This window comes from Anomaloglossus baeobatrachus, chromosome 5 (genome assembly GCF_048569485.1).
Source record: "Anomaloglossus baeobatrachus isolate aAnoBae1 chromosome 5, aAnoBae1.hap1, whole genome shotgun sequence".
Taxonomy (NCBI): Eukaryota; Metazoa; Chordata; class Amphibia; order Anura; family Aromobatidae; genus Anomaloglossus; species Anomaloglossus baeobatrachus.
Genome location: NC_134357.1, coordinates 562,512,182 through 562,536,662, shown reverse-complemented (window position 1 = coordinate 562,536,662; position 24,481 = coordinate 562,512,182). Strand labels below are relative to the sequence as shown.

The window sequence follows — 24,481 nt, the reverse complement described above, 5'->3', positions numbered from 1 at the left end:
AAGTTAGAGCCCTTTCTAATCGAAAAAGGGAGAAAAATGTAAAAAACGAAATGTGAACATCTGCTAAAGTGTGTTTTTTGAGATCGGGGCTTGATTTTACGTTTTACTACAGTGATTAGGCACTACAAACTGTTTCTTAGAAATTTCCCCTCTTTTACTTTGGTTTGAGAGCTGTTCTGGCGACTATGTAAAAGCCGTGTGCTGCTCTGAGCACGTTATTCCAAGACACCAGAAATGCAGTCACGCACATTCTACATGCTGTGCCCATACTGTTTCTGCCTTTTCCCATCCATTTCAGCCTTTTCCTCAGTTACCACAGCTCACCGTTGGGTCAAATATGAAATTATTCGGGTTTCCCATAAATGTACACTGCGCATGGAATATTCGCGAATAGTCGAATAGTGCCGACCCTATTTGTGGATATTCGCAAAGTCTGATATTTTGGTATTTGATCATCCCTATTAATTAGCTAACTCTCGTGACAGCAGGATATAATGCAGGAGGGTGGAGAACGCTTCTCCCCCCCCCCCCCCGTTGTTGGCAGCCCCATGGCTTGATCCCAGGATGACAATTGGTTAGCTTGACAGCTGGGAGTCATCTAATGACCTTTGTCACTGTCAAGATGACATAGTTCCTGTGAGCCCTGGCATTCACAGGAGATCAGAATCGCTCTGAACAGCAGAAGCATTCAGATTGTGTAACGCTCACAGCCGGTGTAGAGCCAGTGAGCGGCAGTAGTGTACCAAGGACCCACTGGACCACAGGGGGACCCTGGCTTACCCTTTAGTGGGAGGGACTTAACTAAATGCCTAATGTGAGGCAGACGACAGGTAACACTCCCAGGTTACCTTGCCTGTGGCAGCTCACCCCAGGACAGGAGAAGGACTCTGGTATAGGTACAAGAGGGATGGCTAGGGTAGACAAGCAATCGGGTCCAGACAGATATGGTGAGCATGGCAGGGAGAGATAAGTATGGGAAGACAGGTACAGGTGAAAGACACAGGGATAAATGGGACCTGACAACTAGCTAGCAGACTGGTAGCCAAACTAACTAAAAACGTTAACCAGGCACCTCCCCTAATCCCTAATGGGAGGGTGCCTTAAATACTGAGTGCCTCTCAGCCACAGGCATTTCCTGGAAATAGTACCCTTTGAGAGGAGGGCAGGTGCGCATGCCTAAGCACATTCCTGGGAGACCTAAACTGCGTGCGCTGGTCCCGGGAAGAGGAAGCAGGAGCACAGGTTGATGGCCACAGGGCAGCGTGGGAAGAAACAACCTGGCCAATCCGGTAAGTTAGCTTGTCTGCAGGGACGCCGGCGCTACACTGTGTCAGGCTCACTTCCTGTAAATTGGCTAGTAAAATGAATAAAAAGTGTAAAAAAAAATAAAACACTAGTTCAAATCACCCCTCTTTTGCCCCATTGAAAATAAAACAATTAAAAAAACAAAAAAAATCATACACGTATTTGGTATTGCCGCGTTTAGAAATGCCTGATCTATGAAAATATGAAATAAATTAATCTGATCAGTAAAGGGCACAATGAGAAAAAAAAAATCAAAGTTCATGAATTGCGATCTCTTTGGTTGCCATTACATTGCAATAAGAGGCGATCAAGATATTGCATATACTCAAAAATGGTATAATTAAAAACTGATTATTATGGCCTTGATCACTACCTCCTGATACTGAAGGAATGTGCCAGTCTAGCCTGCCCATCAAGATAGCATGTAAGCGTTATACATTGCCATCTGTACGACGTGCACGGACAGCTTCCTGTACCACACCTTAGCTATCCACATGGCACTGTACGGCTGGAGGACTTGATTCCCCCCCATGTTCTTATTGTACCCTAGGACACAGTCTAGCTTGGGAACCTGTGTTGAGGTGCTTTGTACAGTGGTGGAGGTTATGCCTTACAATGTATTATGGCCAACAAAAGGACATCCTTCTGCTCTTTATACTTGACCACCAGCATGTCGTCGTTACATTGGGCTCTGCTGCTGTTTTCTGAGCAGGTGCACAATTGGCATCCTATGGAAGCCTTATTGTTTTTTTTTCATTCTGCAGCAGCTCTGGCAGAGAGGAATTTGAATAGTTGGATGCTAGTGTAAAAATTATCTACATAGAAGTGATAACCCTTATCCACCAGTGGGTGCACTAAATCCCACACAATTTTCTTACTCCAAAACAGGGAACATTCGGGGGGGGGGGTTCAATCCAGGTATCCCTCCCTTCACAACCCTTAAATTTATGGGTGTACCCTGAGGCGCTCTCACACAGCTTGTACAGTTTAATTCGGTACCTGGCTGTCTTACTGGGCAGGCATTACTGGAATTTCAGCCTTCCCTTAAAATGTGTTATGGACTCATCTATGCAGATGACTCTTTGGGAAATATACGTCTGAGCAAATATGTTGCTGAAGTGATCAATGACTGGCCAAATTTTGAAAATTCAGTCAAAATTGTGGTTGTATCTGGGTGGACACTGTGCATTATCGTTATAAGGGTAGGATTCACTCGGCACGGACTGCCTCTCACCCAACAGGAACGGATCAGCTGCATAGAATTATATGCAGATGATCTGCTCCTGTTGGGAAAGAAGCAGGCCGTTTCGGGAGATGTGATGCAAGATACCTGTGAGTCTCTCGCAAGTGGAATCCTACCCAAATGCAAAAATTTGTGGCTGGCCTCAAAATGTGTCCAGGACCTTGCCATGCTGAAAACTGCAGTTATAAAACATCAGTGTGACGCCCTGGACTAGCGAGGTAGTCACAGATAGAGCCCCGCACAACACCAGTCCCCTAATAAGGTGTCACCAGCCAACCATTTAAACCCTAGTCACCCCTCTCAGTGCTTGACGGACACACCATGGGGCGGAGACAGGTGGTTGGCCACGCCCACCGAGGAGTTCAGAGAGCCTGAGGCGGGAAACACAGTCAGATTAGTTCAGGAGTGGAGTGGAGTAGGCAGGCCTGTGTGACAGGTCTGCAAAGCAACTGACAGGTGTGAGGGTTGGAGCCCGAGCACCTTTGGCTAGGAGGCAGACGGAGGCCTCTGCCTGCAGGAGCCGGGAAGACGACTCGGTGGAACCGAGGTGGACCGGGACAAGGTAGTGGTTCGCCGCTACCGACCCGGGGAACCGACTCGGAAACTGGAGCACAAGTCGGGGTACTCAGACCCTGAAGCTAGGTCCAGAAGCTACTGGGGGCTAGCTAATTAACTGATTGCGGCCAGGACTATAGGTCCTTTCCCACCCGAAGTCCCGACTGAAGACAACAGCCCAAGGAGGGGGATAGAAAGCCACCGCCATGGCAGAGAGATCCCACGGGCTAGCGTCTGCGGGCAAAGGGCTCCTCCGACATACACAAGCCGGGGAGCGGACTCCTGTATTGCAGATTCAGGCAGTCCACCATCACACAAACAGGTGCAGGAGAAAGGCAGAGACCACCAACCTGGTGGGGGACCAGACCACAGCCAGCTGCGGGCACCGACCACCATCAACTTAGTTTACCAGAGACTTGTGTGTGTCAAAAATCGTGAGTACCACAGTGCCCTCCGGTCGCGCATCTCCCTGCACCGCCCAGCTCTCCCCAACGGGTCCCGGGGCCATCATCCCCACCCACGGAGGGGTTAACATCTTGCTGCACCAACATCTTCCCTGTTTCGCAGCAGTGGTGTCCACCTTCACCACAACCCGTGGGTGGCGTCACGAACTTACAAACCACAGCTCCAGCCGTACACCTACCTCCCCTAAAACGCCAGCCCCCCCTTTCAGATCGAAGTGACCACGGGGCCCCTGGGTCCTTTGGAGCTCGAGCCACCCACCAGCGAACCCGGATCCGAGCGGCTCAGCTGTAGCCGAGCGCGGGGCGGTACATCAGCACTCCAACATTGCTGAAAGTCTGGCATCTTCACTAAACCCATGTGAAGCACAAGACCCCAAAACGTCGTTATTTTTACTGCGTCAATGCAAGTCCAGTTAGCAAATGATGAAGTTTGGTTTTGGGCCAAAAATTGTTCGGCATATAAATCTGTCTCTTCCACCATGAAATTTACAGAAGTCTCAGAGAAAAAATATGAAAAAGTTGATTTCTGTGGGACCAGCAGTGTCAAGTCAAATTGGATTCCTGACTGAACTACAAAATCATTAATCTGAAGCTCATAACTTTTGGGAGGTGATGTCATTCGGGGGTCACTTATGGCAGGTGGTGGCTCTTCTGCTGTCCTGGAGCATTTTTGTGGGGGTTTGTTATCACTGGAGGAAGAAGAGAAGGAGGAAAAATAGAGAAAGGTGGGATCCTCTCTCACTATTAGGCTACATTCACATGACCGTTCCGTTTTTGCGGGCTGCAAAAAACGGTCCGTTTTTTTCACGGATGCATCCATGTAGCATCCGTGTGATATCCGTTCCGTTCCGTAGATGGTCCGTGTGTCATTCGTGTGCCTTCCGGGTTTTTTTGCGGACCGCAAAAAACGGAAGCAGCAAGAAAGATAAATAGATATAGAGATGGATAGATATAGAGATAGAGGGATGAATGAATGAATGGAGGGATAGATAGATGGATAGATAGACATATATAATGTCCTACCCCCCTGCATATTCTAAGCTGGCACCCTTTAGTGACTTTCATGTGGCACTAAAGGGTGCTTAGCCTTGTATTTAGCCAAAAAATAAATAATTAAAAAAAAAAATGACGTGGGGTCCCCCCTATTTTTTGTAGCCAGCTATGGTAAAGCAAACCGCTGCAGCCTGCAAACCACAGGTGGCAGCTTCACCTTGGCTGGTAATCCAAAACAGAGGGCACCCCACGCTATTTTAAATTAAATAAATAATTTAAAACAAAAAACACGGGGTCACCCCCAAATTGGATCACCAGCCAAGGTAAAGCTGGTGTCTGGTATTCTCAGATTAAGGAGGTCCACTGTTATTGGATACTCCCCAGCCTAAAAATAGCAGGCTCCAGCCGCCCCAGAAGTGGTGCATCCATTAGATGTGCCAATCCTGGCGCTTTGCCCCAACTCATCCCATTGCCTTGGTGCCGTGGCAAACGGGGTAATATATGGGGTTGATGCCAGATGTGTAATGTCACCTGGCAGCAAACCCTGGGGTTAGTGATGTCACGCGTCTATCAGATACCTGAAATCACCAACCACGTCAGTAATAAAAAAAAAATAGACAACAAAAAAAGTTTTATTTGAAAAAACACTCCCAAAAACATTCCCTCTTTCACCAATATATTGAAAAGAACAATCAAATCCGGGTCCGGCGTAATCCAATAAGGGGGTCACACGACGATCCATACCATAGTCAATGTCTCAGTTAATGAAGAACAGAACGTTCCCCATTGACTGGGAGAGTAGTGCAGTGACCTGAGCTAACATCAATAGGTCAGCCCAGGTCACTGCAGTGGATGACGAACGCTGTCAGGAGGTTAGATGAGATCACTACCTGCTGTGACTATCTCCTGCTCTCCTGATGTCAATGACTTCCATTGTCCACCACGTTCACAGCGAAGAATTGCGGGAGCCAGTGACGTCACCGCTAGTGACAGTCTTGGGCCGCCCATGAAAAGTGATGTGAGATCACGGCGGGCAATGGAAGTCAGTGACAGGCAGCGCTGACGTCAGGAGTGCAGGAGATCGTTACAGCAGGTAATGATCTCATCTAACCTACTGACAGCAGCGCTCATCCTTCCCGCGGCTGCCCGCACTGCAGTGTGAGAAGCTGCTGCTGCTACTGCAGTGCGGGCAGCCACGGGGCTGGAGTGGGACAAAGACTGCACGGGCACCCGACGGAGGTCACACGGAAGTGCTTCCGTGCGGCTTCCAGGGATTTTGCGGGCCCATTGACTTGTATTGAGTCAAGATCCGTTATTATGGAACAGAATAGGACATGTTCCATAATAACGGAACAAACATACGGCATCCGATGGTTTTTTTGTAGGATCGGATCCACACGGAAGTGCTACCGTGTGTCATCCGATCCTACACAAATGACATTGAAAAGATAGTCCTGTCCGTGGGTCCGCAAAAAACACAGGACCTGACCAGGACAAACGGAACGGTCATGTGAATAAGCCCTTAGTGTCTGAGTCAAGGAGGGAGTGTGCCTCCTCGGCTGAATACTGTCTCCGTAGACACACCTCCGCTCCGTACACCTCGTACACACACCTCCGCTCCGTACACCTCGTACACACACCTCCGCTCCGTACACCTCGTACACACATGGCTCCGCTCCGTACACCTCGTACACACACGGCTCCGCTCCGTACACCTCGTACACACACGGCTCCGCTCCGTACACCTCGTACACACACGACTCCGCTCCGTACACCTCGTACACACACGACTCCGCTCCGTACACCTCGTACACACACGGCTCCGCTCCGTACACCTCGTACACACACTGCTCCGCTCCGTACACCTCGTACACACACGGCTCCGCTCCGTACACCTCGTACACACACGGCTCCGCTCCGTACACCTCGTACACACACGGCTCCGCTCCGTACACCTCGTACACACACGGCTCCGCTCCGTACACCTCGTATACACACGGCTCTGCTCCGTACACCTCGTACACACACGGCTCTGCTCCGTACACCTCGTACACACACGGCTCCGCTCCGTACACCTCATACACACAAACGGCTCCGCTCCGTACACCTCGTACACACACGGCTCTGCTACATCCACACTATAAACCCCTCCTGACCCCACACATAACCTTCCCCTCATCCAGCACCATGACACCCAGCACAGCAGAGTCCTGCATACACTGAGGAGCTGATCATGTGACCCCTGACTCCTCCCCTCCATGTGACATCATCACAGGTCCTGGAAGCACAGAGCAGCCATATATCCAGTGTGCGGTGGTAGATGCTAGAGTGTACAGGCTACTTCCCGGCATGACGTCACTACTGTCACGTGTTAGGGGCGTGGCCGGGGCGTGGTCTAATTTCACAATGCAGGAGGAGACGCCATTTCCTCCTGCTTCTCGGCATGTGTGGACGCTGCTTCTGCTGCAGCTTCTACCTCAGGACTCCGCGCTATGGATGACTCTTTCCTGCACAGAACAAGGTCAGTGTCTTCATAGTTACAAATGGGAGTTCTTCATGGGACATACTAAAAAGAATGAGGGTAATAACTTATTAGGTGTATATTATGTAGATGTATAAAAGGTTTCTTGGGCAAGTTAGACATGGAATGAACATGAAATATCTGTAGATAATAGGAGAATGAAGGCATATGGCATATAACCAGGTGTATATTATGTTACCTGAGCATTATAGGTGTGGAATGATGATGAAATATCTGTAGATAATAGGAGAATGAAGGCATATCCCATATAACCAGGTGTATATTATGTTACCTGAGCATTATAGGTGTGGAATGATCATGAAATATCTGTAGATAATAGGAGAATGAATGCATATGGCATATAACCAGGTGTATATTATGTTACCTGAGCATTATAGGTGTGGAATGATCATGAAATATCTGTAGATAATAGGAGAATGAATGCATATGGCATATAACCAGGTGTATATTATGTTACCTGAGCATTATAGGTGTGGAATGATCATGAAATATCTGTAGATAATAGGAGAATGAATGCATATGGCATATAACCAGGTGTATATTATGTTACCCGAGCATTATAGGTGTGGAATGATTATGAAATATATGTAGATAATAGGACAATGAATGCATATGGCATATAACCAGGTGTATATTACGTTACCTGAGCATTATAGGTGTGGAATGATTATGAAATATATGTAGATAATAGGAGAATGAATGCATATGGCATATAACCAGGGGTATATTATGTTACCTGAGCTTTATAGGTGTGGAATGATCATGAAATATCTGTAGATAATAGGAGAATGAATGCATATGGCATATAACCAGGTGTATATTATGTTACCTGAGCATTATATGTGTGGAATGATCATGAAATATCTGTAGATAATAGGAGAATGAACACATATGGCATATAACCAGGTGTATATTATGTTACCTGAGCATTATATGTGTGGAATGATCAGGAAATATCTGTAGATAATAGGAGAATGAAGGCATATGCCATATAACCTGGTGTATATTATGTTACCTGAGCATTATAGGTGTGGAATGAACATGAAATATCTGTAGATAATAGGAGAATGAATGCATATGCCATATAACCAGGTGTATATTATGTTACCTGAGCATTATAGGTGTGGAATGATCATGAAATATCTGTAGATAATAGGAGAATGAACACATATGGCATATAACCAGGTGTATATTATGTTACCTGAGCATTATAGGTGTGGAATGATCATGAAATATCTGTAGATAATAGGAGAATGAAGGCATATGCCATATAACCTGGTGTATATTATGTTACCTGAGCATTATAGGTGTGGAATGATCATGAAATATCTGTAGATAATAGGAAAATGAATGCATATAACCAGGTGTATATTATGTTACCTGAGCATTATATGTGTGGAATGATCAGGAAATATCTGTAGATAATAGGAGAATGAATGCATATGGCATATAACCAGGTGTATATTATGTTACCTGAGCATTATAGGTGTGGAATGATCATGAAATATCTGTAGATAATAGGAGAATGAACACATATGGCATATAACCAGGTGTATATTATGTTACCTGAGCATTATAGGTGTGGAATGATCATGAAATATCTGTAGATAATAGGAGAATGAACATGTATGGCATATAACCAGGGGTATATTACGTTACCTGAGCATTATAGGTGTGGAATGATCATGAAATATCTGTAGATAATAGGAGAATGAACACATATGGCATATAACCAGGGGTATATTATGTTACCTGAGCTTTATAGGTGTGGAATGATCATGAAATATCTGTAGATAATAGGAAAATGAATGCATATAACCAGGTGTATATTATGTTACCTGAGCATTATATGTGTGGAATGATCATGAAATATCTGTAGATAATAGGAGAATGAACACATATGGCATATAACCAGGTGTATATTATGTTACCTGAGCATTATATGTGTGGAATGATCAGGAAATATCTGTAGATAATAGGAGAATGAAGGCATATGCCATATAACCTGGTGTATATTATGTTACCTGAGCATTATAGGTGTGGAATGAACATGAAATATCTGTAGATAATAGGAGAATGAACACATATGGCATATAACCAGGTGTATATTATGTTACCTGAGCATTATATGTGTGGAATGATCATGAAATATCTGTAGATAATAGGAGAATGAATGCATATGGCATATAACCAGGGGTATATTATGTTACCTGAGCATTATATGTGTGGAATGATCATGAAATATCTGTAGATAATAGGAGAATGAACACATATGGCATATAACCAGGTGTATATTATGTTACCTGAGCATTATAGGTGTGGAATGATCATGAAATATCTGTAGATAATAGGAGAATGAATGCATATGGCATATAACCAGGGGTATATTACGTTACCTGAGCATTATAGGTGTGGAATGATCATGAAATATCTGTAGATAATAGGAGAATGAATGCATATGGCATATAACCAGGGGTATATTATGTTACCTGAGCATTATAGGTGTGGAATGATCATGAAATATCTGTAGATAATAGGAAAATGAATGCATATAACCAGGTGTATATTATGTTACCTGAGCATTATATGTGTGGAATGATCATGAAATATCTGTAGATAATAGGAGAATGAACACATATGGCATATAACCAGGTGTATATTATGTTACCTGAGCATTATAGGTGTGGAATGATCAGGAAATATCTGTAGATAATAGGAGAATGAAGGCATATGGCATATAACCAGGTGTATATTATGTTACCTGAGCATTATATGTGTGGAATGATCATGAAATATCTGTAGATAATAGGAGAATGAATGCATATGGCATATAACCAGGGGTATATTACGTTACCTGAGCATTATAGGTGTGGAATGATCATGAAATATCTGTAGATAATAGGAGAATGAATGCATATGGCATATAACCAGGTGTATATTATGTTACCTGAGCATTATAGGTGTGGAATGATCAGGAAATATCTGTAGATAATAGGAGAATGAAGGCATATGGCATATAACCAGGTGTATATTATGTTACCTGAGCATTATATGTGTGGAATGATCATGAAATATCTGTAGATAATAGGAGAATGAATGCATATGGCATATAACCAGGGGTATATTACGTTACCTGAGCATTATAGGTGTGGAATGATCATGAAATATCTGTAGATAATAGGAGAATGAATGCATATGGCATATAACCAGGTGTATATTATGTTACCTGAGCATTATAGGTGTGGAATGATCATGAAATATCTGTAGATAATAGGAGAATGAACACATATGGCATATAACCAGGTGTATATTATGTTACCTGAGCATTATAGGTGTGGAATGATCAGGAAATATCTGTAGATAATAGGAGAATGAAGGCATATGGCATATAACCAGGTGTATATTATGTTACCTGAGCATTATATGTGTGGAATGATCATGAAATATCTGTAGATAATAGGAGAATGAATGCATATGGCATATAACCAGGGGTATATTACGTTACCTGAGCATTATAGGTGTGGAATGATCATGAAATATCTGTAGATAATAGGAGAATGAATGCATATGGCATATAACCAGGTGTATATTATGTTACCTGAGCATTATAGGTGTGGAATGATCATGAAATATCTGTAGATAATAGGAGAATGAACACATATGGCATATAACCAGGTGTATATTATGTTACCTGAGCATTATAGGTGTGGAATGATCATGAAATATCTGTAGATAATAGGAGAATGAATGCATATGGCATATAACCAGGTGTAAATTGTTACCTGAGCATTATAGGTGTGGAATGATTATGAAATATCTGTAGATAATAGGAGAATGAATGCATATGGCATATAACCAGGGGTATATTATGTTACCTGAGCATTATAGGTGTGCAATGATCATGAAATATCTGTAGATAATAGGAGAATGAATGCATATGGCATATAACCAGGGGTATATTATGTTACCTGAGCATTATAGGTGTGGAATGATCATGAAATATCTGTAGATAATAGGAGAATGAATGCATATAACCAGGTGTATATTATGTTACCTGAGCATTATAGGTGTGGAATGATTATGAAATATCTGTAGATAATAGGAGACTGAATGCATATGGCATATAACCAGGTGTATATTATGTTACCTGAGCATTATAGGTGTGGAATGATCATGAAATATATGTAGATAATAGGAGAATGAACACATATGGCATATAACCAGGTGTATATTATGTTACCTGAGCATTATAGGTGTGGAATGATCATGAAATATCTGTAGATAATAGGAGAATGAATGCATATGGCATATAACCAGGTGTATATTATGTTACCTGAGCATTATAGGTGTGGAATGATTATGAAATATCTGTAGATAATAGGAAAATGAACGCATATGGCATATAACCAGGGGTATATTACGTTACCTGAGCATTATAGGTGTGGAATGATTATGAAATATCTGTAGATAATAGGAGAATGAGCGCATTTTCCATATAACCAGGTGTATATTATGTTACCTGAGCATTATAGGTGTGGAATGATCATGAAATATCTGTAGATAACAGGAGAATGAACGCATATGGCTTGTAACCAGGTGTATATTATGTTACCTGAGCATTATAGGTGTGGAATGATCAGGAAATATCTGTAGATAATAGGAGAATGAATGCATATGGCATATAACCAGGTGTATATTATGTTACCTGAGCATTATAGGTGTGGAATGATCATGAAATATCTGTAGATAATAGGAGAATGAATGCATATGGCATATAACCATGTGTATATTATGTTACCTGAGCATTATAGGTGTGGAATGATTATGAAATATCTGTAGATAATAGGAGAATGAAGGCATATGGCATATAACCATGTGTATATTACGTTACCTGAGCATTATAGGTGTGGAATGATTATGAAATATCTGTAGATAATAGGAGAATGAGCGCATTTTCCATATAACCAGGTGTATATTATGTTACCTGAGCATTATAGGTGTGGAATGATCATGAAATATCTGTAGATAATAGGAGAATGAATGCATATGGCATATAACCAGGTGTATATTATGTTACCTGAGCATTATAGGTGTGGAATGATTATGAAATATCTGTAGATAATAGGAGAATGAATGCATATGGCATATAACCAGGTGTATATTATGTTCCCTGAGCATTATAGGTGTGGAATGATCATGAAATATCTGTAGATAATACGAAAATGAATGCATATGGCATATAACTAGGTGTATATTATGTTACCTGAGCATTATAGGTGTGGAATGATCATGAAATATCTGTAGATATTAGGAAAATGAACGCATATGGCATATACCGTATTTTCAGACTATAAGACGCACCGGACTATAAGACGCACCCTGGTTTTAGAGGAGGAAAATAGGAAAATAAAACTTTAAGCAAAAAAATGTGGTCATGACACACTGTTATGGGGCGAGGATTTGCTGCTGACACTGTTATGGGGGTAATGTCCCCAAATTCTCTACTAAGGTACCCCATCCTGGTAATGATCCTCCTGACTTGTATATGATCCTGCTATAAGCCCCCATTTTGCTCATATACCCCCATCCTGCTTATATACCAGCATTCTGCTCATATTCCCCCATCCTATTCATATACTCCCATCCTGCTCATATACTCCCATCCTGCTCATATACTCCCATCCTGCTCATATACTCCCATCCTGCTCATATACTCCCATCCTGCTCATATACTCCCATCCTGCTCATATACTCCCATCCTGCTCATATACTCCCATCCTGCTCATATACTCCCATCCTGCTCATATACTCCCATCCTGCTCATATACTCCCATCCTGCTCATATACTCCCATCCTGTTCATATACCCCCCATCCATCCTGTTCATATACCCCCCATCCATCCTGCTCATATACCCCCATCCTGTTCATATACCCCCATCCTGTTCATATACCCCCCATCCATCCTGTTCATATACTACCATCCTGTTCATATACCCCCATCCTGTTCATATACCCCCCATCCTGTTCATATACCCCCCATCCTGTTCATATACCCCCCATCCTGTTCATATACCCCCCATCCTGTTCATATACCCCCCATCCATCCTGTTCATATACCCCCCATCCATCCTGTTCATATACCCCCCATCCATCCTGTTCATATACCCCCCATCCATCCTGCTCATATACCCCCCATCCATCCTGCTCATATACCCCCCATCCATCCTGCTCATATACCCCCCATCCATCCTGCTCATATACTCCCATCCTGTTCATATACCCCATCCTGTTCATATACCCCCCATCCCTCCTGCTCATATACTCCCATCCTGCTATATGTCCCCATCGTGCTCAAATACCATCCTGGTATATGGCCTGTATCCTATAGCACAGAGAAAAAAAAACAAACATTTATACTCACCTTTTCCTCACTCCCTGCAGCCGATCATCTTCCTCTCTGCACCACTGACCTGTGTGTGTGGAGCCGTTCCCCTGCAGCACGCGATGTCTTCCTGTCTGTGCCGATCAGCTGACCGGCACAGATCAGCTGACCGGCACAGACAGGAAGACATCGCGTGCTGCGGGGGAATGGCTCCACACACGGGAACGGGTGAGTGTACTAATTCGCTGATGATGACGCGCGGGGGGCAGTGAATACAGCCGCACATGATCACTCCAGGTTGTAATTGCCAGGGGTGATCATGTGGACCGGCTCTTTACTATGCGCGCGTCCCCGCTCGTCCTCCCGCCCACCTGTCAGCGACGGCTTCTGCGCTGAGAAATGGGCGGGAGGATGGGCGTGCATATGTAATGAGCGGGCACACGTGGTCACAGCAGGCTGCTACAGCCTGCTCGTGCCCCCGATGACCCGCTCCACCGCAGCACCTCATTCCCCGCAGCCACAGTCAGACCATAAGACGCACCCCCAACTTTCCCCCAACACTTGGGGGAAAAAAAGTGCGTCTTATGGTCCGAAAATTACGGTAACCAGGTGTATATTATGTTACCTGAGCATTAAAAAACTGAAAAGCGATAGTGTTGGCCCCCTTAAAAAATAAACTTGGTGAAATGCTGGAGGGGGATGAGGGTAAAGCCAACCTGCTGAATGACTTTTTTTCTACGGTTTTTATATAAGAAAATGCCATGGCAGATGACATGACCAGTGATACCATAAATTAATTCTTGAATATTACCTGCTTAACCCAGCAGGAAGTACGCCGCCGCCTCGAAATCACTAAGGTTGACAAATCTCCGGGCCCGGATGGCATACACCCTAGAGTACTACAGGAATTGAGTTCTGCGATAGATAGACCATTATTTTTAATCTTCACAGATTCCTTAATAACAGCGTCGGTATCACAGGACTGGCGCATAGCAAATGTGGTGCCAATATTCAAAAAGGGGACAAAAACTGAGCCGGGAAATTATAGGCCGGTAAGTTTAACCTCTACGGTTGGTAAAATCTTTGAGGGTTTCTTGAGAGATGCTATACTGGAGTATCTGAAGAAAAATAACCTTATGACAGAGTATCAACATGGGTTTATGAGGGATCGATCCTGTCAAACTAATTTGATCAGCTTCTATGAAGAGGTAAGTTCAAGCCTGGACCATGGAAATGCAGTGGATGTTGTGTATATGGACTTTTCAAAAGCTTTTGATACGGTGCCACACAAAAGGTTGGTACATAAAATGAGAATAATGGGGATAGGGGAAAATATGTGTAACTGGGTTAAAAACTGGCTCAGTGATAGGAAACAAAGGGTGGTTATTAATGGTACGTACTCGGACTGGGTCTCAGTTCATAGTGGGGTACTACAGGGGTCAGTATTGGGCCCACTTCTTTAAGACATACTTATTAATGACCTTGTTGGGGGCATGCGGAGTAGAATTTCAATATTTGCAGATGATACTAAACTGTGCAGGGTAATCAATACAGAGGAGGATAATTTTATATTACAGGGAGATTTATGTAAATTGGAGGATTGGGCTGAGAAGTGGCAATTGAAGTTTAATGTAGATAAATGTAAGGTCATGTACTTGGGTAGAGGAAATATAATTTAGATTTTTGTACTTAATTGTAGAACACTGGCTAAAACAGACAGAAAAAGACTTGGGTGTATGGTAAACTTAACTTTAGTGGACAATGTCAGGCAACTGCTGCCAGGGCTAATAAAATAATGGGATGTATTAAAAGAGGTATAAGGCACTTAGAATACTGTGTACAATTCTCGTCACCGATATATAAGAAGGACATAGCTGATCTAGAGAGGGTGCAGAGAAGAGCGACCAAGATTATTAGAGGAATGGGTGGGCTGCAATACCAAGACAGGAAAAACGAAGGCTTAGGGGGGATCTAATCACAATGTATAAATATATGAGGGTACAGTACAGAGACCTTTCCAAAGATCTCTTTACACCTAGGCCTGCGACTGGAACACGGGAGCATCCGCTACGTCTTGAGGAAAGAAGGTTTAATCATAATCACAGACGAGGATTCTTTACTGTACGAGCAGTGAGACTATGGAACTCTCTGCCGCATGATGTTGTAATGAGTGAGTCACTACTAACATTTAAGCAGAGCCTGGATGCCTTTCTTGAAAAATGTAATATTACCAATTATGTATATTAGATTTTATGACAGGGTATTGATCCAGGGAACTAGTCTGATTGCCGGATGTGGAGTCAGGAAGGAATTTGTTTCCCCATTGGAGCTTGTTTGCCACATTGGGGTTTATTTTGCCTTCCTCTGGATCAACATGTTAGGCTACGGGTTGAACTAGATGGACTTAGGGCGGCTTTGCACGTTGCGATATCGCAGGTGCGATGTCGATGGGGTCAAATCGAAAGTAACGCACATCCGGCGTCGCAGTCGATATCGCAGTATGCAAATCCTTTTGGATACGATTAACGAGCGCAAAAGCGTCGTTAACGTATCATCGGTGCAGTGTCCGACATTTTCATAATGCCGGTGCAGCGACAGGTATGATGTTGTTCCTCGTTCCAGCAGGCAGCACACATCGCTGTGTATGACGTCGCAGGAGCGAGGAACATCTCCTACCTGTGTCCCGGCTGCAATGCAGGAGGACGGAGGTGGGCGGGATGTTTACATCCTGCTCATCTCCGCCCCTCCACTTCTATTGGTCGCTTGCCGTGTGACGTCGCACGACCCGCCCCCTTAGGAAGGAGGCGGGTCGCCGGCCAGAGCGAAGTCGCAGGGCAGTTAAGTGCATGTGACGCTGCCGTAGCGATAATATTCACTTCGGCAGCTATCACTAGATATCGCACCTGCGATGGGGGCGGGACTATCACTGCTGCATCGGTAACACATTGTTACCGATGTTGCAGCGTGCAAACCCCGCCTTAGGCGGGCTTTTCACGTTGCGACATCGCAAGCTGATGCTGCGATGTCACATGCGATAGTCCCCGCCCCCATCGCAGGTGCGATTTCTTGTGATAGCTGGTGTAGCAAACATTATCGCTACGCCAGCTTCACATGCACTCAACTGCCCTGCGACCGTCGCTCTGGCCGGCGACCCGCCTCCTTCCTAAGGGGGCGGGTCGTTCGGCGTCATAGCGACGTCACACGGCAGGCGGCCAATAGCAGCGGAGGGGCGGAGATGAGCAGGATGTAAACATCCCGACCACCTCCTTCCTTCCGCATAGCCGGCGGCGGCAGGTAAGGAGATTTTCTTAGCTCCTGCGGCTTCATACACAGCGATGTGTGCTGCCGCAGGAACGAGGAACTACATCGTACCTGTCGCTGCACCGGCATTATGAAAATGTCAGACCCTGCACCGATGATACGATAGCGACGCTTTTGCACTCGTTCATCGTATCATCTAGCATTTACACACTACGATGTCGAAAGTGACGCCAGATGTGCGTCACTTTCGATTTGACCCCACTGACATCGCACGTGCCATGTTGCAACGTGCAAAGTGCCCCTAGAGTCTCCCTTCAACCTTAAAACTATGATACTATGATACTATTATAGGTGTGGAATGATCACGAAATGCGTTCATGTGACCGATCAGCTGATTGGGTAGCCCCGCCAGGTCCTTAAGCTCGGAATAGATGTAGCGCATCGCGGGACACACGCCGGAGAGGTGAGGAATTCTTTTTTTTATTTTTATCACTTGCTTCACTCCTGCAATGTATGTATATAATGTATGTATATAGTGTATGTATGTACATTGCGGGAGTGAAAGTGCCCCTCTTGCCTGCGCTTTGCAGGCTCGGCCTTTCTGTGTCCCGATCCGTGAAAATCACGAACACGGATACAGAAATGGCATCTGGAGGTCACATCTGATGGTGTCCTTTCCTGTCCATGGGGCCCTGCAAAAAATAGCATCCCCACAGACAGGAAAAAATTGTGCTGTGAAACCAGCCTTAGGCGGGCTTTGCACACTACGACATCGCAGGTGCGATGTCGGTGGGGTCATGTTGAAAGTGACGCACTTCCAGAGCGACGTCGCACGGCAGGCGAGTGCATGTGAAGCAGCTGTAGTGATAATATTCGATAGCTATCACAATGATATTGCAGCTACGACGGGGGCGGGGACTATCGCGCTCGGGATCGCAGCATCGGCTTGCGATGTCGTAGTGTGCAAAGTACCCCTTAGGTTGCTTTCACACATCAGTTTTTTGCAATCCGGCACAATCCGGTTTGTGCCTGATGCAATGGATCCGTGTCAGAGTGTGTAAAAAGTGATGCGACGGATCCGGTAAAAAACGGATCCGTTTTTTGGTTTTTTTTTTAAAGCTGAGAGAGAGGGAGAGACCCCGTCATCACCGCACACACCCCGACACTCCCGCACGCATCATCCCCGCACACACCCCGGCACTCCCGCACGCATCATCCTCGCACACACCCTGGCACTCCCGCACGCATCATCCTCGCACACACCCCAGCACTCCCGCAGGCATCATCCCCGCACACACCCTGGCACTCCCGCAGGCATCATCCCCGCACACACCCCGGCACTCCCGCAGGCATCATCCTCGCACACACCCCGGCACTCCCGCAGGCATCATCCTCGCACACACCCCGTCACTCCCGCACGCACGCATCATCCCCACACACACCCCGGCACTCCCGCATGCATCATCCCCGCACACACCCCGGCACTACCTCAGTGACGTCACCGGTGACAGCGCGACTCCCTCAGTTGCTGTGTGGAGCTGATAAAGAGCGGCAGTGTTCTACTGCTGCTCCTGTCAGCTTCATGTAGCAGAGCTGAAAGCGTCGCGGGACCTCTGTGGATTACGTCGGACCTGGAGGGGTATTTGGGGATTTTAATAAAATGGTGAAAGAGGGTGTTTTTTTTGTCCTTTATTCCAAATAAAGTATTTTCTTGGGTGTATGTGTTTATTTACTTTCACTTACAGGTAAAAAACGGATCCGTTTTTTGTTTTTTTTTAAAGCTGAGAGAGAGGGAGAGACCCCGTCATCACCGCACACACCCCGACACTCCCGCACGCATTATCCCCGCACACACCCCGTCACTCCCGCACGCACGCATCATCCCCACACACCCCGGCACTCCCGCACGCATCATCCCCGCACACACCCCAGCACTCCCGCACGCATCATCCCCGCACACACCCCGGCACTCCCGCACGCATCATCCCCGCACACACCCCGGCACTCCCGCACGCATCATCCCCGCACACACCCTGGCACTCCCGCATGCATTATCCCTGCACACACCCCGGCACTCCCACACGCATCATCCCCGCACACACCCCGGCACTCCCGCACGCATCATCCCCGCACACACCCCGGCACTCCCGCACGCATCATCCCCGCACACACCCCGGCACTCCCGCACGCATCATCCCCGCACACACCCCGGCACTCCCGCACGCATCATCCCCGCACACACCCCGGCACTCCCGCACGCATCATCCCCGCACACACCCCGGCACTCCCGCACGCATCATCCCCGCACACACCCCGGCACTCCCGCACGCATCATCCCCGCACACACCCCGGCACTCCCGCACGCATCATCCCCGCACACACCCCGGCACTCCCGCACGCATCATCCCCGCACACACCCCGGCACTCCCGCACGCATCATCCCCGCACACACCCTGGCACTCCCGCACGCATCATCCCCGCACACACCCTGGCACTCCCGCATGCATTATCCCTGCACACACCCCGACACTCCCGCACGCATCATCCCCGCACACACCCCGGCACGCATTATCCCCGCACACACCCTGGCACTCCCGCACGCATCATCCCCGCACACACCCTGGCACTCCCGCATGCATTATCCCTGCACACACCCCAGCACTCCCGCACGCACGCATCATCCCCACACACACCCCGGCACTCCCGCATGCATCATCCCCGCACACACCCCGGCACTACCTCAGTGACGTCACCGGTGACAGCGCGACTCCCTCAGTTGCTGTGTGGAGCTGATAAAGAGCGGCAGTGTTCTACTGCTGCTCCTGTCCGCTTCATGTAGCAGAGCTGAAAGCGTCGCGGGACCTCTGTGGATTACGTCGGACCTGGAGGGGTATTTGGGGATTTTAATAAAATGGTGGAAGAGGGTATTTTTTTGTCCTTTATTCCAAATAAAGTATTTTCTTGGGTGTATGTGTTTATTTACTTTCACTTACAGGTTAATTTTTGGGAGTGTCTCATAGACGCCTGCCATGATTAACCTCTTATTACCCCGATTGCCACCGCACCAGGGCAATTCGGGTTGAGCCGGGTAGAGTCCCGGGACTGTCGCATCTAATGGATGCGGCAATTCCGGGCGGCAGCTGGCTGATATTGTTAGGCTGGGGGGCTCCCCATAACGTGGAGCTCCGCATCCTGAAAGCCGTATGGCTTTATCTGGCTGGTATTAAAATTGGGGGGGACCGCACGCCGTTTTTTTTAATTATTTAATTATTTATTTCACTGCACGGTATAGACACGCCCACCGGCTGCTGTGATTGGGTGCAGTGTGACACCTGTCACTCAGCGTGGGGGCGTGTCTCACTGTAACCAATCATAGGCGCCGGTGGGCGGGGAAAGCAGGGAATACGAGATTGTTTAATGGGCGGCCGGCTTTTTCAAAACAGTAAAAGCCGCCTCAGCAGTGTGAATGCCGTGCAGCGCCAGGCCGGGGATCGGAGATCGGTGAGTATGAGAGAGGGGGATAGACTGACATGGACAGAGAGAGAGGGACAGATAGTGACGGACTGACAGAGATTAGTGAATGACAGACATCGTGAGGCGCTTCAGAACGCAGCTTTTCAGCTGCGCTCTGAAGCAGACCTTTTTTAAGCTGCGGTGCAGAGCGCACACCTGCGCACATAGCATCAGACATCCAAATCGTATGAGGGATGTCACACGTTACAATTGACTAGGTTCATACAACAAAACGTCCAATGTATGAGGAATAAACGACGTGTATGCGATCACCGTATTTTCGTTCAGTCTTGATTGCACGTAGGTTTCACACGCAAATACGTCACGAACGATGCAGGATGTGCGTCACTTACAACTTGACCCCGACGACGGATTGAAAGATTTATTGAAGCGTGTAAAGCAGGCTTTAGGCCCTGTGCGCACTGGAAAACGTAATTTTTTTAAGAAAATTCCACAGGGTCTGAAAGATTACCGCACCAGCGGTAAAAAACCTATAATGCTCAGGTAACATAATATACACCTGGTTATATGCCATATGCATTCATTCTCCTATTATCTACAGATATTTCATGATCATTCCACACCTATAATGCTCAGGTAACATAATATACCCCTGGTTATATGCCATATGTGTTCATTATCCTATTATCTACAGATATTTCATAATCATTCCACACCTATAACGCTCAGGTAACATAATATACCCCTGGTTATATGCCATATGCGTTCATTCTCCTATTATCTACAGATATTTCATGATCATTCCACACCTATAATGCTCAGGTAACATAATATACCCCTGGTTATATGCCATATGCCTTCATTCTCCTATTATCTACAGATATTTCATGTTCATTCCACACCTATAATGCTCAGGTAACATAATATACACCTGGTTATATGCCATATGCCTTCATTCTCCTATTATCTACAGATATTTCATGTTCATTCCACACCTATAATGCTCAGGTAACATAATATACACCTGGTTATATGCCATATGCATTCATTCTCCTATTATCTACATATATTTCATGTTCATTCCACACCTATAATGCTCAGGTAACATAATATACCCCTGGTTATATGCCATATGCCTTCATTCTCCTATTATCTACAGATATTTCATGTTCATTCCACACCTATAATGCTCAGGTAACATAATATACACCTGGTTATATGCCATATGCCTTCATTCTCCTATTATCTACAGATATTTCATGTTCATTCCACACCTATAATGCTCAGGTAACATAATATACACCTGGTTATATGGGATATGCGTTCATTCTCCTATTATCTACAGATATTTCATAATCATTCCACACCTATAATGCTCAGGTAACATAATATACCCCTGGTTATATGCCATATGCGTTCATTCTCCTATTATCTACAGATATTTCATGTTCATTCCACACCTATAATGCTCAGGTAACATAATATACACCTGGTTATATGCCATATGCATTCATTCTCCTATTATCTACAGATATTTCATAATCATTCCACACCTATAATGCTATGGTAACATAATATACCCCTGGTTATATGCCATATGCATTCATTCTCCTATTATCTACAGATATTTCATGATCATTCCACACCTATAATGCTCAGGTAACATAATATACACCTGGTTATATGGGATATGCGTTCATTCTCCTATTATCTACAGATATTTCATGATCATTCCACACCTATAATGCTCAGGTAACATAATATACACCTGGTTATATGGGATATGCATTCATTCTCCTATTATCTACAGATATTTCATGATCATTCCACACCTATAATGCTCAGGTAACATAATATACACCTGGTTATATGCCATATGCATTCATTCTCCTATTATCTACAGATATTTCATGTTCATTCCATGTCTAACTTGCCCAAGAAACCTTTTATACATCTACATAATATACACCTAATAAGTTATTATCTTCATTCTTTTTATTTATTCCTTTTCATCATTCTTTTTAGTATGTCCCGTTCTTCATTACTGTGTGTGGAAGCTTCATGCTGTGTGCCTGGTCTGGATTTTTTTTTTGGGGCGCTCAATGCTGCTGTGGACCATCTGTGCTGGGGCCAGTGCTGCTGTGGGGTCAGCGGGGGGGGCTCTGTCCTCGGCTGGGGATGGTGGGGGTCCGGTGCCGGGGTCAGCGGGGGGGCTCTGTCCTCTGCTGGGGATGTTGGGGGGTCCAGTGCTGGGATCAGTGGGGGGCTCTGTCCTCTGCTGGGGATGTTGGGGGGTCCAGTGCTGGGATCAGTGGGGGGCTCTGTCCTCGGCTGGGTATGGTGGGGGTCCGGTGCCGGGGTCAGCGGGGGGGCTCTGTCCTCGGCTGGGGATGGTGGGGGTCCGGTGCCGGGGTCAGCGGGGGGGCTCTGTCCTCGGCTGGGGTTGGTGGGGGTCCGGTGCCCCTCCTTCTCTCCCCTTCTTATAAGAACATGAAGTGGACAAGAAAAATACTTTTGTAACAATGATGTTCACTTGCAAAAGCTGCGTGGATGAAAATATCCTTAAGGCTATGTGCGCACTAGTGCGTTTTTCCCGCGGATTTGCCCCGGAAATTTCTTGAGAAATGTCTGCAATCTTTGTGCAGACATTTCCCATGAAATTCAATGAGAAAAAAAAATAGTTGTGCGCACTGTGCGGATTTTTCTCAAGAAAATTTCTTGAGAAAATGTGCATGTCCATTAATTTCCGCAGGTACCTGCGGTATTCCGGGGGTATTCCGCAGGTAGCAATGATGTGCGGTATACCACCGGAATAGCCGCGAATTACCTGCGGTAATGCTCATCGCTGCCTGCGGTTTTGCAGGAAGCGATGTCATTATGCCAGGAAGAGGAGGCGGAGCAGAGTAAACACAGACGTCGCACTCCCTGGACGCCGCACAGAAGCACTTCCGTGCGACCTCCAGGTGCCCGTGCAGTCTGTGTCCTGCTCCGGCCTCGCGGCTGCCTGCACTGCAGGGTGTCAGTGTCTGCCCGCAGTGTCAGCAGCCTGTCACGCGGCAGCGCAGGCAGACACTGACATCCTGCAGTGCTGGGAGCCGCGGGGATGACGATCGCTGCTGTCAGGAGGTGAGATCATTACCTGCTGTGACGATCTCCTGCCTCCTGACGTCAGCGCTGTCACTGCTGTCTATGCCCGTCTCGCGAGCGGCCCGAGACTGTCACTAGCGGTGACGTCATGGGCTCTCGCGATACTTCTGACAACGCGGCGGGCATAGAAGTCAGTGACAGCGCTGACGTCAGCAGTACAGGAGATGATCACAGAAGGTAATGATCTCATCTATGCTCCTGATGGCAGCGCTCGTCATCCCCTGCAGTGACCTGAGCTGACCTATTGATGTTAGCTCAGGTCACTGCATTGCTCTCCCAGCCAATGGGGAACATTCTGTTCTTCATTGACTGGGACAGCGACTATGGTATGGATCGCCGTGCCCCCCACCCCTTATTGGATTACGCCGGACGTGGAATTGATTGTGCTCTTTTCAATAAATTGGTTAAAGAGGGAATGTTTTGGGGAGTGTTTTTTCAAATAAAACTTTTTTTGTTGTCTACTTTTTAATTATTACTGACTGGGTTGGTGATGTCGGGTATCTAATAGACGCCTGACCTCACCAACCCCAGGGCTTGATGCCAGGTGACATTACACATCTGGCATCAACCCCATAGATTACCCCGTTTGCCAACGCACCAGGGCGCAGGATGAGCTGGGGCAAAGCGCCAGGATTGGCGCATCTAATGGATGCGCCACTTCTGGGGCGGCTGCGGCCTGCTATTTTTAGGCTGGGGAGTGTCCAATAACAGTGGACCTCCCTAGTCTGAGAATATCAGACCCCAGCTGTCCGCTTTACCTTGGCTGGTGATCCAATATGGGGGGGACCGCACGTTTTTTGTTTTAAATTTATATAATTTAAAATAACAGCGTGGGGTGCCCACTGTTTTGGATTATCAGCCAAGGTGAAGCTGCCAGCGGTGGTCTGCAGGCTGCAGCCGTCTGCTTTACCCTAGCTGGCTACAAAAAATGGGGGGACCTCACGTTGTTTTTTTTTTTTAATTATTTATTTATTTTATGGCTAAATACAAGGCTAAGCACCCTTTAGTGCCACATGAAAGTCACTAAAGGGTGCCAGCTTAGAAAATGCAGGGAGGTGGAACATTATATAGGTTTTTCTCATCTATCTATCTATCTATCTATCCCTCTATCTAT

The 24,481-nt window shown here is 46.2% G+C and overlaps 1 protein-coding gene across 1 annotated transcript in view; it reads left to right on the top strand.

Moving 5' to 3' along the window:
- Positions 1 to 6,986: 6,986 nt before the first annotated feature.
- The window catches only part of LOC142312322 (uncharacterized), an 80,354-nt gene continuing 62,859 nt past the window's right edge, over positions 6,987 to 24,481 (top strand). The window contains exon 1 of the mRNA XM_075351251.1: positions 6,987 to 7,081. The gene's annotated coding sequence lies outside the window, so the exon portion shown is untranslated. The remainder of the gene's footprint in view (positions 7,082 to 24,481) is intronic.